Below are 16,928 nucleotides of genomic sequence, written 5' to 3'. Positions count from 1 at the left end.
AAAAATAATAAAACTAAAAGTTGTTTTTTTTAGATAAAGTCCCCTAAGTACATGATAAGTTTCTTTTGGGTTCAAATGTTTTGCTTGACCTAAAAGAAAAGTTAGAACAGAAAGGGGAGTATAAAGGAGTTTTTTTGTGATGCAAAGACAAAATGTTAATTTACCCAAAAAACAGAAGAGTGAATGATTGTCCTTACTGTCTCTGAATTTGATTTTATTGTTCTTATATCATCTCCGCAGCTAGCTACTGTGATGAGTTTTAACTGGCAAGTGTGCCCCTTGAATGAGAGTAAAGTAGATGGAGAAACACCTGTTTTGTGAACATCTCTGGAGCAGGGGCTTCCATAACAAATTTTAAGCTTCACATTTCCCTTATTTCAATGTAAAGCTGCTTTTACTTTTTTACCATGGGAAAGTTTGTGTGTTTTCTCGTCCCCAATATTCTCATACTTCCAGTTTTTGAGGGTATTTGTAAGTAAAGTTCCTTTCAAGCAAAGTTCCATTTAAAAGATTTAGTTTTACAATTCCATGGACATATACAAGTAAAGGAGTGTGGTGTAACTTTTTGAAATTCTTACTCTCCTTTAGTTCCAGATGAGCTAGAATAGCTTGAAAAATGAGGCTAGTAAAATATGATTGCCAGCTTCCACATGAATTGTGCCCCAATGGTTTGTTTGGATCACAAAATGGTATTCTTTCTAATTTCTATTTTATTACACTGCAGAGTCATCATCCAAGTCTGCAAAGTCATACTATAGCTTTTAAAATTGCTGAAAGTTGCATTCCACAATCAGGTGAAATATCTGGGTTTTATTAGTTTTGTTTCTCCTTCTTCCCCGCACTCCCCCCTACCCCCATCAATTCCACAGTTGTAAATGAAGACAGAATTTGAGGCTGGCAAAGTTGTGTTTATAAATGGGACTTGTCTGAAGGTTCCCTGGAAGGAGTCATATAGGAAGGAGTCATATATGCTAGTTCTACAGAACTAACAATAATAATAAAATGCACCCTGTCATTCAAAGGTGTGAATAAGTATACCCAGAGTGCTGAATGATTTCTGTGGTGCTGCTTATGCAGTGGTTTCCACACAAATTCAGTAACTATCTTCATGGCTCTGGTAATCTTCACCAGTTTACCTTTTCTGTGGTAAAAGCTCGACACAGGCGGAGCGTGTTTTGTGGCTGTAGGTTGAGAAGAGAACTTGGAGCATAACATCAATAAAGACAAGACATATAGTATAAAAATGGATATTTATATAATTTTACTTCTGTTTTGAACTACTTAGTATCTAATAGTATCTTAGACCTAATCTATTTGAGCCCACAGTCCAATCCTTAAGGAAAAAAAAAGCTCATCTTCGGAGATGTTGCAGCATTGAAATGCATTTTGAAGAGAAAACAGAAAGTAATTTCAGTTAAAAAAAAGGCACAGGAGCTATACATGCTGATTAGAAATACCTTTGAATGGCACTCTCTTGCTTTCCAGTTCAGACAAAATGAAAATTTTGAAAACACAAGTTAATGAACTGACTATAATGTGAAATTTCTCAAAAATTACATCTAAGTGACTCTCATATCATGCAAAATAATTTCTAGAAAAAAATAACTAAAAAGAAGAAAAATTGAGGAATGTAATTTGGCATTTTTATCATTTGTTAAAAAAAAAGTTGAAAATACTTAATTCAGTATTTTCTTCTTTAAGAAGAGGAGAAGAAAAAAATCCAAGTTTCCTCTATCTGCCAATAAGCACAAAAGTTTCTATAGTCATCTCTTAGGCATCCATCTTCACTGAATTTTTCTTGCTTTGGGGAGGAATTAACTTCCTTTAATCTTTAAGGAAATTTGCAGTACACTAATGATACACCAGAGGGTGCTAACTTACCTCTAAACAAATTTATTTAGTCCTACCACTCTTCTGCCTAAGTGGAGTAAAATCTGTACTATTGTAGCCTTTTCAGTTTGGAATTTATATAGAAAAGCTACAGATAATAAAAAGAAGAGCAACAAAGTGATGTAGAGTCTGAAGATAAAACATCAGAAAAGCACCCGAAGATGAACAACAAATGTGAGGGACTGAATGAACTAAATTACTAAATTGGAAGTTAAAAACGGGAATTCAGATACAGTAGTGCACAAATATGTGAAAAGTAAAAATGGAAGCAGGGAGTAGTCATGCTGGTGGGGTAAGCAGTAGTGGTCTGAAAGATGAAATTATTTAGGCTTGATATGGGGAAACTTTCTTAACAGAGTACTTTGGCAATGCACTAGTCTCTCGGGATAGGGTTAATGCACCATCACAGTGAGTATTCAAGACTTCAGAGTTAAGATGCTGGTGCTAAAGCTGTGGTGTATAGCTTGGAGAAACACAGCGACTGAACTGGCCTCAAGTTCTTTTCAGTGTTTCTGTCTGCAGCTTTTTGGCTTTAAGTCATAATAGTCATATCTTTTGCAGTTTTCTGGGAGAGAACAGAAGAGTATATATTTCACTACAAGGGTGTTTTATGCACATACAAACAATAGCATAAGATTTTATTACAAGTCAGAATCATGCTATTCATGCAATGGGGCCACCACTAATGCTGAAGGTATCCTCTTGTTTGCATTATCTTTGCCAACTTCAGCTTCATTTCACAGTCATCACTTATCTTTTTCACAAGGTGACGCTTATACCATATAAGGTAGCATCATGTCCATTTATTGCTTTGTAATACAAAGGAAGTCTGTTGCAGACAAATGCTTAGTCTGTTAGACATAATACCTGATACTTGCCAAGTAGCATTTTCTACAATTGTGCCAATTAAAATGCGAAATTGCTACCACTTATTTTTGAACTCTCATGTTCTGGCAGTTAGGAAAGAATGCCATAACTCATCAAGATGCAGCACTGTCGGCTGATCTATGATAGTCCTATTTTTCCTCTAGAATTTAACCTGCTCGTGACCTGAGGAAATGTAATTTGATAATTCTCTCCTCTGTGGTCTCTGTGTCGAAAGTGCCAACGTGCTTCAGTCTGTACATCAGCTTTGTGTGCCTCTGGAGCACATGCTGTTTCTGATGGTCAGACGTGCCGTTCTGCCAGACTCTTCCTACAAATCTCTTCTGTGCAAATAGAAACATCCATGTGGCTAGGAAGACACTGCTCATGTCCATGCTGTGAGTGTTTGGGATTCTTTCATATTGCAACTTTAGGATTGCTAGGTATTCCATCAGCTCCAGCAAGCTTTAGCACGGTGCAGTCACTAAATCATCTGCATCACTAGAACCCCTGACTGCTACAACACTTTGCAGGGAAAACTGCATGATTTGCCCCAGTATGCACCAGTGCCCTTCATAAAAGGATCGGCTTGCTGAATGTCTTCATGGAGAAGGTTAGTGATGTCCTGCCCCAAGGATCCTTTGGCTGGTGTGCCCCATGAGCTCTGGTCAGCTTTTCCTTTGATTATGTCTGAAGCCCTGATACTTTGTCCCTTGGAAAGACGGTAAACATTTGTCCTGGACTCATGAGAGTACAGTAGTACCAGGGACTAGGGTGCCAGCTGTCTGGAGGGGATAGGGAAAAACTTTCTTGGGACAAAGCGATGTTTGTGTGGTGGCAAGGTGGGGAAGGACATGACTGTGCATGTTAAAGGCTTTTCAGTGTTAGGAGTTAGTGAACAAGCTGTGTTATCAATTTACTTTCAATTTACCACCAGCAAAAGAGGAAAACTCTCTATTCTCCAAATGAAAAGAGTTGCTTTCCTTTTCTATGCAGGACATGGGAAAGGTCCCTCACAGCCCTGCCCGTAGCAAACAGCAGTCCCCTGACCTTGCTGCTGTATAGCTGTTCAGAAGCCATCAAAGCTTGAAAAGAGGCTGTTCTACGTCCTCCACCTTGCAATACTCTGAAAACAGGCACTTACCCCAGCTGCTCTGCCAAGGCCTACATAGAAAAAAACCTCTGCAGAAGATCAACAACTCCGAGAGAATTCACTTTAATTCTGGTACTCACCAGAATTGGAGGATCACCCCATGCAGGCGGTATTTTGTTCTAACCAACACAGGGCCTCTCAAAGAAAGGCATACAACACATATCCTATCAGGGCACAAGATCAAGGGCTGTCTATCCCCATATTAAGGCATCTGGAGGAAACAACACAAAAGAGAAGAGGAAATCAGTCCCACCAGACATTCCTAAAGGCTTTTTCTGGCCCCTGCCTTAACCGAGCACACATTTTAGCCATGTTTGACATCCTTGCCCAGCTCAGTGTTGAGCCAAACAGAAGCTGCCTTTGGAGATGGTCTAAGTACATCTGTGTCTTTATGCATTTGGCTGTGCAGAATACGGTGAAAAAACATTTCAGCCATCTCCAGCTCCTCTGAACTCAACTGATTTGAAACGGGCAGGACAGAGCTCGAGAGTCACAGTGGGTGATGGCAGGCAAGGCCTCATGAGATGGGAGTAAGGAACAGATGGGCCATTTGGGATTACCCCGTCCAGTCTCAACTATGTTTTTGACCTATATTTGCAAACAGGACCCAGCCTGGGAGGGGGACAGCTCTCTGTGGGTTAGCTATTGTGCTAGCGCTTGCCTGTAACATCAGCGCATTATAAATTGGGGACAGTGCAGAGGAGGGGCAGGAAAGCCTAGCTGGGAGATAGAGGGAGGAATAAAGGGACGAAGAACAAAAGCAGCCAGGAGCATCAAGGAATGTTTTCAATGTAAACAACCTCATTCCAGTCTTGCTCAGCTTTTCTCCTTGTGTGTACTCAGATGTTCATGCATGTTCTCCTTTCTGCTGTTGCCCATGCAACATTAGCAGTGGGTTGATCCTGGAAGGCGTTTAAAGCAAGGAGAGACTGTGGAATACCTAAAGGAGAGCTAGTTAAATGCCCTGGTCAAGTCGTGTGCTGTCTTGTGCTTTGATATCATTCTTCTTGGAACAGATATGCAGACCTGGATTGCCTTATTTATTTCTGTCATTGTAAGCTCTGAAATGGGCATTTCCAGCTTTCTGTGTATTTATTTTCCCTTCTATTAGAATCTCTGCAGTTCCTAGTAATGGCTAGCAGGTCTCTTCAAATTATGCAGCATTTCTAACTAAGGAATAAATAGATAAAGGGATAAGAAGCGAGGCCAATAGCCTTCATAATGTAGAGGACTTGCACTTTTTCACACGCATAGTGCAGTTACTGTTACTTCTGACAGCATTTCACAGCTTACCAATAGAGTCTATAGAATGTGTGGGTGAAAGTAACACAGCCTAGTAATGTTACAGCACTATACATTAAATCTTTGCTGAAACATAAAGAGAGCTCTAGTTTGTGTGTGTGAAATTACCAAGTTTGCAGATTATTAGCGTGAATGTAAAAAGCTTCTAGCACACCATACGGTAAATACATTAGTGCTATATTCCAGAAAGCATCATTTTCCCAAGCTATAGGTCTTACTGACATATGTGGTGGAAAGGCTAGTTCTGCCAATTGTCTGCTCCTTTCATATCCTCCAATTTTGGTGTGAGTTTAAAGCAATATGCTTAATAGCCTTAGTCTAGTATTTTGAAAAAATTGCAATACTATCTATCTGTGTGGAAAGTCACATATCAATGACATTTGGTTGGCACAGTGGGTTTTGAGAAAAATGGCAAGGGAAACAGTTGGCAGTGAGTTTTGAGAAAAAATGTATCAGAAAGTGTGAGCCTGTATGCAGTAAACTCATGTTTTATTTGCTCATATATCACTTTGTCAGGGTTTTCAATAGTTCTTGTGGAAAATGTATAAATGAAATATAAAACAGCTTTTACATATAGTAAGGATTTTTCCTTTAAACTGGTGTTCTCACAACCTATCCCATATACAATATGTTGGGAAGTACAATATTGTCCTCCTAAAAGAATTACATGAACCCCCAAAGTAATTTCTTTGTTAAAGAGCCCATCCATTCACATTTTGCAGGACATATATGAGGCAGGGGTGGGTGTGCGTATGCATAGGCTGAACGACTGGTACCCTGCCATGGATGCGCATGGACATGGTGGATCTGTATCTTCACTTGCTCATGTAAATATTGATGCCGTGATTGCAGATTTAGAGGAAAGCTGCTGTACGTTTCCAGTTCAACTCCAACTGGAAACTAGCAAGCCACACCCCAGCTGCAGTCCCTCTCCTTCACACCATAAATCACAGCCAGCTAATAATAATAATGCTAAGGCGTCAGACTGCTGCAGCCTTTTTGCATGCTGAACGAGACAGCAGCCTTTTGGGGTTCAGGAATAAGGAGTTCAGAGTCTCACTGGTGGGCTGAAATTGGCAGCTTTTGGCAGTCTTTGTAGGAACGTGTGGATGGGGCAGAAAGTCCTCTCTGTGCTGGCTTATGGAAACCTCTTTGGAATCCTTGCATGGTGGTGCCCCCGCGCTTCTCCTCCTATAACACTCAGAGTGACTTTTCTACGGCCTATGATTAATCGTTGTAACACTTCGGCAGTGAAATCTGCTCCGTGCATCCTGGCTCTGTAACTCAGACCAAGTGGTGACTTCATAAGTATTTTTCATACGTGCAAACATTTTAATGCATCGCAACTCGAGCCCTCTTTCTTTGAGGCAATCTTTGTCTCAAACTAGTATTCCCTTAAAACTCTTACCTTGGTTGTTTATGATGGAGCTACAAATATCACCACTAAAGATACAAGCTGTAAAATAAATGTCATAAATATACGTACACTGTATACAAAGTACACGCACACTGAAAGCCTTCCTGTTGTTTGCACACACACTATTAATTCACACACTATTCCTTGAGAATCAGTTGAGAAAGATATAAATCAGAAAATCAGCTTCCTACAATATGCTGTTGAGGTAATTGCAAATTTTCTACATCGATTGTTAATATGGCGACAGAGTGTTTGAGGGGACGAAAAAAGGGTTGGAGAGAAGGGAATAGCTCTTGTAAGACTCAGCTGTGCCTGTCAGAACTGTTAAAAGAGTAATAGTTTTTGTTAGGCAATAAACTGGAATCCCTGCCGTGCTTCATTTAGTTTCCAAAATTCATAAATGCAGCCTGTTTCCAAAAAATTAATTAGCTTGTGAGTAAAAAAAAGCACAGAAGTTTATGTAGAGTGCTTTAGAGCTTTCTTGTGATATGCTAATTGATGTTTTATTTTACGTGAATTACCATTCAACAGTATTGAACTATTTGAATACAACATGTGTAAGTTCATATTACTGCATAGATCACATTTAATGAGATACTGCTGTACTAGCTATATATTTTCCCCAACTTTACATAGTGTTTAATCCACATTCTTTATACCCCAAGACAGTGAAAATTGTGACTATTCAGGGAATACAACCTCTTACATTTTCCTTTTAAGCAGTAATAAGCAGATCCTGAAAGAGTATATTAACACAGCACAGCTAAAGCCAAGTCAGTGGGCACAGGCCAGATTTTGCCATCGAAGAGACTGGCACCTAGCAGTGAATTTACTGCAGCAAAGACTGACAGCAAACAGCTCATGAGCCAGTGGTTTCCCACTCACTTGCCCAAAATACAACCAAGTGGGGCAGAAGTGATATGTGAGCCCAACCGTCTGAGCAAGAGGGAATTTTATTGTTTGTGAAGCTTTTTGGGCAGAGGTGCCTGGAATATAACTATTTGCTGCCAACAATTACTTTTAAAATAGAGCAACAAGTCTCTTTTATACTGAAGGGAGAGAAACAATTTCTATGAAAGTCAAGCAGGGGTGAAACACTGCCGGCCACGCTCACAGTTCCTGCCCACATCCCGGGTTGTGGTGGTTTAAAAAGAGATATGTGCATGTGTTTTGCCACATAATTTCATAAATAACCAAACTTCTGGCAATCAGATTGTTATAACTGGGAAGGTAACAAATACAAATGTTTGCTTGACAATTACTAGAGGTTATGTTTGTATTCTTTTCCATAAACCTGATATTACTGTTTTGGCAATACCAAATTTATCTTTAACGTCTGATTATTTAGCCTAAAAATAATATTTAAAAAATAACAAAAAAACGCAGCTTACTTTAACTTTACAATTTATTTAGAAAAGTCAGACAAAAAGTTCTAAATACTTTGGTATTTAGATAAATGGTAGTAGCTACATATATCCTTTCTTGGGATCCCAGTCATGTCTCATTATACTGTTCTGTCATAAATATTTATGTGACATGTAACTTTGATATTTTTAAGAGAGGTCTCAGTGATTTTCCAGTAAACATTATATGCAAACTGGAAGGGAAGAGAGAGCACTTATTAGTTCACCATTAAGGGAAAGCCACCAGCTGGAGGCAATAGTGTTTGGGCACCGGAGAAGCCCCATGGGCTGGTGACAGTAAAAATCCACGCCTGTGTGGCTCAGTCACATCAGACACACAAGAATCCACTCCACCATCAAGGTTGCTTTGCTGTGAGGAACCCGGGATGTCTAATTAGCTGTGAACTCTGTCTGAACTTTTCCTTGAGCTTAGTGCTACATTGTGTAGCCTTCCTAGTGTCTAACAGGGGTGAAATTGCACTGCAGCACTAACCTAATTCAGGTAAAAACAAACAAAGCACGAGATAGCCGTCTGCTGGAGGCCAGTCTTTTATTAGTTCCTGTACTCAAAGAGGTGCTTGTTCATTTAACCCAAAATAGCCCTTTTTGTCTAGTACTTAGTTTAAAAACAAGCAGCAAATCATTTGCGGTATTGATCTGCAAAACAGCCTAGGGAAGTTAAGTGTGTGAGTCCCGTGCCTGTTGCTATCACTGGTCTTTATGTGGTTTTCAGCAGCAGAACTGGTTTTCAGTGAAAAGAAGTGAGTTTTCCAACCTAGGCGAATTTTTAAAAGTTCATGTTCATTGAAAATAGGTGGGCTTTTCATATTTTCCCCACTTGTCAACCAAAAAAGGAAGATCATAAACACAAAATGTTTTACCCCAAATAGTATATTCTTATTCAGAGGATAGTAAAACAGGTATCCTGGCTGCCTCCTCTCCCATCTTTTTCTTCCTGGGAGAGCAAGTGGAGCTAAGAAAGCCAGGATGTCACATAGCAAAGGCTATGGCGAACGAACTACTCGCCCAGCCTGCTGCACCTGAGCAGCATCAATAGAACAGCTACTCGCCCAGTTTTCAGGGGGCCGAGGTGGCATCTTTTCATTCAGTAGCACTGGGTATTCCTTCCAAGGATGTCCATATAACATAAATAGGGAAATGAATTCAACCATTTGTTTTCAGAAGCAAAGAAAAACTTTATCTTGTTGCTACTACATCCACGAAAACACGGTGGGACCAAATTAAAGCAAAATACATGAAATAGAGAAATATATTTTGTTATTAATATAAACAGCATTTCCGGACTAATTTTCATATCTAACCAGATGTTAAATTTATCCAATCCATGGGCCTGTTTCTATGCAGCACAAAGTGAGATCTTAGGATGTGAAGTGGAATAACCAAGGAATTTACCTCATTTTCATTGCTGTTAATTTAATCCTGTGAAATTTCCAATATTCAGTACAGCAGAACAGAGGTAGTGTGAAACCAGCTGAAACCTCCCAGAAACCCTTTACACAACACAAAATATGAATCTGTAGTCTGGTGCAAATCTGAATACAGCTTGCAAACCCTGCAATAAATGGGAACAGCATTTCCTTGTGGCCATGGTAGAGATAACAGGGTTGAGTCGATGTAAAAGCAAAAAGCACTCTAAATAATGAACTGCTGAGTAAGACTGAAGTCCGGATTACAGTACGTACCTTATGGCTATCAGCAAGCAATACAGTGAATGGAACTGGTCTCTGAAAAATGCATTCAATAAGGGAAATTGCCCCACCTGTAGCTCATTAACAGGATTAAGTCCTGATACAAAGTGACAGTCAGTATTATTTGTTTGGGCAAAAAGCTCCCTCTCTTTGTAGTTTTTCGCATATCCAGCTGGCTTTAACAATATGGATCTGAGACAGCTAGTGTAGCTTTAATGTTAAATTAGCCAGGGTTAAAAGCTTGCCAAGGCCAGGCAGAAACAAAGTGTTCTTTTTTGCAAAGTTGGCACATGGGGCCAGTTTCATTTCAGTAGCACCCATGTGGTAGGTACTCCATTTCCCGCATTCGCGGCAGCATTGTTCCAGGTATTAGATGTCATTTTGTCACCAGAGCTGCACGCTATTGCAGTGTGAGGGAGATCGTGCTCTCCGGGGCCGAGCAAACAGTGTAAATGGCCCATTGCTTGTTGGGAAACAGTCCTCTGCGCTTGCTGGCGCTCGGAGCGGCTGAGCAAAAGGGGAAAACCCAAAGATCAGCCCTTTGTTTAGAGGAGACTCACGCTGCAGAAATCTGAGGTCTGTTCTGAAGTCTAAACAAGAGATAAAGGCTCAAGTCCTCAGCTGGTAAAAATTAGTGCCGCTACTGTGAACTTCTGGAGCTGCTGCAGTTTAGTTTATTGTAAGACAGCTGGAGTGTGGTCTGCAGCGTGTAACTGATTCATTGCTGCGTCGTTCCAGCTCCGCATGGAGGAACCGGCGCTGGTGAGGCGGCTCATGCTCCAGTGCTTGCTAAATATGGCTGGTGGTCTGGATTTAGCTTCGGAAAATAAATATCAGAGGCTATTATAGCAGTTGTTACATAAAATCAAGCGGATCATAGTTTATCTCCCTTTTTGTATTTGGAGGCTAAGGTCTGTATTTCTGGAAGTTAGACAGCAGAGGTTGTGTCAGTGTGTTCAGGGGAATTATTTGTGTATTCCTGTACAACAGCATAGCATCCAAAGTGCAGAAATGTGTTTGCTATTAGTAGTGAGTGCTTGCCTTTCTAAATGCAACTACTGCATGGTGTTCCCTTGCCCCTGCTGCAGCCGCCCCACTACCATGCTGCCCAAGACCAGCAAAAACCTCTTTTTGCACTGGGAAAATAATATGGAACTAAAACATAAAAAAACCCCATTTCTCATTCTCCATAATTTTTTGGTATGCATCTTTTTTCAGAGCTTAATCTAATGCCTAGGCCTGGTGGGTTAGGAAGAAATTTTCTTTGGAGGTTACCCTAAATCTGCTCATTTGCACCTTTTTTCCCAGAGCAGCTAGTGTAAGAGCCATGAGTTGGAGCCGGACCAGACACAGCGGCTGCCGTGCTTCTCTCCAGGGGTGCTGCACTGCTTATGCCTTTGGGGTCATCCAGCCCAGTGATGCTTACGGTAATCTGGGTTAGAGAACTGCTATTTATTGTGTTTAAGAGAAATCAACATTAAACCCTATAACGTTCTGCAATGCCAGAACACGATAAACTAATATCTTAAATAAAATGTGAAGTAAACATGGTACTTTAAAATGTATAAACCATTGTGAACTTTGGCATTAAGGGGGCAGAAAATGCTGGAAAAGTTTGCTCATGTCACAGCTTAGTGAAATCCTAATGATTAAGAATCAGGCACGCAAGATAAAAGGAGCAGTGCTGAAAAAAGAGAAGAGTGATATATTCAAAAAGGTTGACCAAAAAGCAGAATATAGTACTTGCCAGAGAGGAGGCTGAGGTAGATACGTGAATCAAACTGTACCAAATCTTTACAAACCAGACTTGTTTATGCTTATTGTTCTAGCATTGAAAGTAAATGGGCAATATAGCTATAAAAGGCACCAGAATCTGTCATCACTTATAGCCAGAACAAGGCCATGGATAATGGACTATAATGCAATCTAAGTAGCACTGCCATGAAACCAGAGTAATTTCATTTAGATCAGAGGATTGGGTTTGTGTGGTATAGACTTATGAATATAATAATTCTTAGTCATGACACATCAGCCTGCCAATGTACTACAGCACTCTGAGCTTTTACAGAAATGCCATCCTCAGTTACACGTTTTGTTTTAGTCCGTGCCCTGTGATATGTATTAGATTTGTGATACATATGAGCCACTAAAGACCAAACTGAAATCCCTAAATCCAGTATAGTCTCAGAGATCATAACATAAGCTGCCCAAAACACAAAACAAGTTGTACCATTAACTCAGAGGATATAGGTGATCATAAGCAGTTTTTTGAACAAGTAAGAAATAAAGTCATGAAAGGCCCAAGGAACTGGGAAGAATTACCCCTATCGCAGGAGAATGTCTATAGTCAGGCAATGAAACTAACATCTTTCTTGTAGTAAACTATGTTTAAAAGTGCTGCAGAATAGTGATTCCACACACATTTATTCTTATGTGTGGGAAGCAAGTAAGAAAGCAGGAAAATTTCCTTCTCCATCCACTAGAAATGTCCTATTCCAGATCCTACAGGTGTTAAAAAGCTTACATTTTCTCTTCCTTTGCTTTGATTATCTCTATTTAGTGTTAGCACTTGTTAAACAACACGTAGACATTGTCTGTCCATCTCCTTTTGTGTGTGTACAGTCTATACCACTGAAAACGAAATAAATAATTCCTCTTTCTAGGCTTAAATATTCCAGCAGGAAGGATGGCTGTTGCCAACCAAGGAAGATAACGTTCTCTGTTTCTCACAAGCTCACATCATCCCTATCTGAAAACTTTCACCTTTGCCTTGCATGTTCTTCAAGAAGTTTTGAAGCATTTTAAACTACCTTAGACTGCAGGACAAGTGTGCTTTAAGGCACCTCCACAATCCTGGTGCTGACCAGAGCAGGGATCCTGATGGATCTTGCTTTGGCTTCCTTTCAATACATGTGCCAGGGTCCCAGAGGCTAGAAAATGAGGGCAAACTGGGGGAGGGTGGAATAAGGAGGTGGGAAGTGGAGATTGATACCTACGGTACTCCCTATATGGGAGCTGAGATGTAACTAGAGCTCATACTCAGAAGTAGAGCCCAAGAATTGCTCCAAGTTCCTGCAGTTCACACTCAACCCTGGTTACTCCATTCTTAACGTGTAGACAGAGATGTCATGACACGTAAGCTGACATTTCTCAGCAGTGTCTTTCTTTGGAGTGTCAAATCAATTCATGGTTTTAAGTTTTGCACTGAAGTATAAGGAAACCACTAATGCCCATATCCGTGTTTTATCATTTCAATTGTCCAAAGGTTTTATAACTGTGGAAAATATATGGAAAAAAAATCTTGAGAGACCTAGGTCTTGCATAGAAAAGAAGCCAGTTGGATTTATTTAGCTACCGCATGTTGGATCATTGAACAGAAAATTGATAGTAGCGCAGGAACATAGTAACATCTTTTTAACTTGTTTTTATTCCATGTATTTTAACTCCACAGAGATTCAGGATACCTTCGCTGTGACCCACAAGTGTAGTTAGTTCTCAGCTTGTAATGCATATGTGAAGAAAGCATTTGTCTGCTTAGCCAAGGTTTGCTTCCATTCATGGCATATGAAGCTGAACTTTTCCTGTTTTCTTTTTTGGCCAAAAAAGCGTTGGGTCAAACTTATATCTGGTGTAACAGTGCTGATTTCAGTTACTTCAGCAATGAATAACACCCATAGCTTATTTTTAGGCCAAATAATGATACCAGTAAAACAATACTAATGACTGTAAGTTTGGCTCACATTAATAGATTAAATGCGGGTAGATGCAAACAGATGGCATTGGTTGCTTTGTCACTTCCTGGCAGAGCTGGCCTCATTAAAACAGCAATTTTGCTGAAGCTTTTGTGCCTGTGATTAAAGTTGCCAAAACTTTTAAATAGGCAGAGTTTCAAAGTGATAGTTGGGATGGTTTCCAAATGTATCTGGCATAGTACAGTACTCCACATTAGACTTGTAAAGCTGCATGTTTTTGAAAATAAAGGAGGTCTTTCATTTATCCAATAGGCACTTTTATCATTTCATATGTCGTCTGTTGTATTTGTAAGAATGTTTGTTTCCCTCCAAAGAAAACAGTCAGTGGGATGTAAGGAAGAATTATTTAGTAAACAGTACGCTAGGTGCCTGTAATATCACTGACGCTTCTTCTCTGAGCTTTGTCAGAAGCAGAACAGGGTAAAAATTTTCTCACAAATGAAAATTCACAAACGAATGTGGGAGAGGGGGAGAGACAAATATTTGGAAGACTGAGTGCAACTTTTGCTGCCGTGCATTAATGCAGAGTGGTGACAATTACCAGCTTTTATTCAAACTGCAATTTGCTTCTTTTGTAGTGAGAGGTGGTGCTGCTGGCGGGAAGAGCAACGCTGTTCTCGGGTTGAATTCGTGGGTATTTGTAAAAGAATTAGTATTTATTGCCCAAAGGAAGGGTGGCTTTCAGTACTGCACTGGCACTCCTACAAGATGCCATAACCACAGAGCTCCAGTGCAACCATGAGCAAATCATTTAACCTGTTTTTTTCACTGTCAAGGTGGTTTTACTTTTTTACGGGGGAGGCAGAGTTATTCTGGAGCTAGAGGATATAAAATTGTCTGGAGATTAATTGCTGCAGGTTGCTAAGAAAATAAAACTACCTGCTAGTGGCTGTAAAATGGGTAGGTATAAGGGTAGACGAGAATAAAAGTGGTCTGACATTTGTGAGTTTAGGCTGAAGCTGGAAGATGTTATAATAGCAGAAAATATTTTGTCTACATGTCATTTTGAGCAAGTTAAAAATGGAGGGGTAGCTTTTTGCTGGTAATTAGCAGGTTAAGGTTTGCATCTGATGGCAGGAGGTACTGAATGAAAACTCAGATGAATCTGTTGAGTGGAAAACTTATTTGACATTTGGAGAAATGAACCAAATCTTTTATAGGTCTCAAATATATAGCGAACATTTTAATTCCCTCGGTTCCAAGAATATTACGAACAGGCCACAAAGAAAACCCTGAAGTTTGATATACAGTATCTGGCTTTAAGAAGGAGATTATGCTTGCACATGTGCTGGGTCTGTCGTAGCTAATGACATATGAGAAATACAGTTTTAATAGGTTCACAGATTATTTATTACAGGAGCAGAACATCATAAATTTGATAACCAGATCCGACTAATTTGCCAAAATATGTAAGAAAGACATTGATGTAATTGTGTTTGTACTGTATTTGCTTGTGGGGAATAGTTTAATTTATATTTATGGGAAATTTCCATTCAAAGGCTAATCATGCAACAGTGTATACTTCTGTGCATATATGTACAAGATCTTACACAGACATACAAAATTCTACTACGAAATACTGGTATCTTCAGGGGAAAAAAAGGATCACTTTACAATTACAGATTACAAACTACTTACAACCTGGTAAATCTCTGAAAGAAGAGTTTTGAACATGGCTGTGTTTCTTCAAATTTATAAAAAAATATTGCCCCAGTAATAAAAGTAGAAACAACAAAACATCTAATGAGAATCTATTCCACTTAGTTATTAACACTGGTCCTGGAGACGTGAAGACCAGTTTGTCAGATGTAATTATGTCCCATCACACTGTTTAACCCATCTTCTAAGCAATAAGTTGAGATCAACTCAGCATGAGGGAGCTTCTGAGTACTCTGTGAAACTTTCCTATCTTTTAAAATAAAATCAGAGAGTGATTTAACTATAATATGAAAGGCACCAATAGTGTTGGTGAAAGGTAGTTTGTTACTGATACATTCTCACAGCGCTGTGTTTTTATAACAAATACGAAATCATTCATGAATGGCAAAACATTCTCCAGTTTTAAACTGAAAGAAAGAATCCCATTCAAATTAGTGTAATGGACTGTCAGTAATAGATAGTCTCATGAGATTATTATTTTAGCTTCTTTCAGGAGGATCTGGCAGGAGAAGGGGGTATAGGAAGGAAGTCAACCAAGCTGTAAAAAAACCTCTTGTTTCCATGCAGTGAGTGATTCTTACATCTGATTCCTTCCTGCTTTTGCAATGGAAGTTGCAATTTTTTTTTATTTGGACACACAGTTTAGGGAATAACTATAGTGTCTTCAGGAAAAACCTCATGCTTTTCTCAGGAGAGATACTATTTCCTTTCACTCCCTCAAAGCAATTTAACTGGCTTACTGGATGTGTGTTGCACAAAACGATGGCATGCAGGGTGTTTTCCCCAAGAGAGCAACACATTTTATTGTGACAATATATAATCACTCTTGGTACTCATGGATTCCCAGCTCTTTTTCCATGACTGATTTTCATGAGCGGCCACGATGGCTTCCCATTTCCATCACATGAGGAATTTGCAGTATTTTCTCTCGATGAGAAAAAGGTGGGAACTCAGTCAGATCCAGATGGTTCAGTGATCTCTGATCTAGGTGCAATCAGCTGGGTCTTGGGCCTACATTTCAAAGCTGTTTGGCAGTTGACGCTGTCATGACGTCCAACAGCCCACTAAAAGCCCATGGCAAGAATTATGCCAATGTGTTGTCACCAGTGCAGGCTTCTTCCAGATTTCAAGAAGGAGATGGAAGTATTCATTTTGTTCATCAAAAGCCAAAAGTCTAACTCTAGCAGAGATACAGCTCTGAATGATGCGACTCCAACTAACTGGCACCGCGTGGGGCTGTGCATGGCACTGATCTTGGATCCCAGGCTTGGTCTTGCATTGAGAAGGTGACAGGTTACAGGGTGCAGATGACCTGCTCATCTTTTCATTGAATTTTCTTGAAAGTTATGTCCGAAGGGTCATAAGAGGTCATAGATGAGATATGATTCCTGTACTATTTGGCTCAAAAAAAAAGAAAGTACTAGCAATTAGGGAGCTGACCTATCATCTCTGAGGGCTGGAGGGAAAGAAGGGCCAGGAACATGGTAGCATTTCCAAAGTTCACTGGAAACAGTAAGCCCTGTCACAAAATCTGAAGACCTGAAGGACCTCTTTGAATATTAAGGCTGAAATCCTGAGCCTGAAACTGCTAGCAGAGTAGCTGGCTACCCTCCATGTACTTACATGTATGCACAAAGATATGAATATATATTTTCAGATTTCTGAACGCCTGTTTATGCCATGGGTCTTGAACAACTGTTAAGCCTATTCCATGTGAAAGTATGAATTGGGAGTTAGGAGAAAGAAGGATTTAGTTCTGCAAATAGCTACAAATAATTG

This window comes from Mycteria americana, chromosome 4 (genome assembly GCF_035582795.1).
Source record: "Mycteria americana isolate JAX WOST 10 ecotype Jacksonville Zoo and Gardens chromosome 4, USCA_MyAme_1.0, whole genome shotgun sequence".
Taxonomy (NCBI): domain Eukaryota; kingdom Metazoa; phylum Chordata; class Aves; order Ciconiiformes; family Ciconiidae; genus Mycteria; species Mycteria americana.
This window is presented reverse-complemented; position numbering follows the sequence as displayed.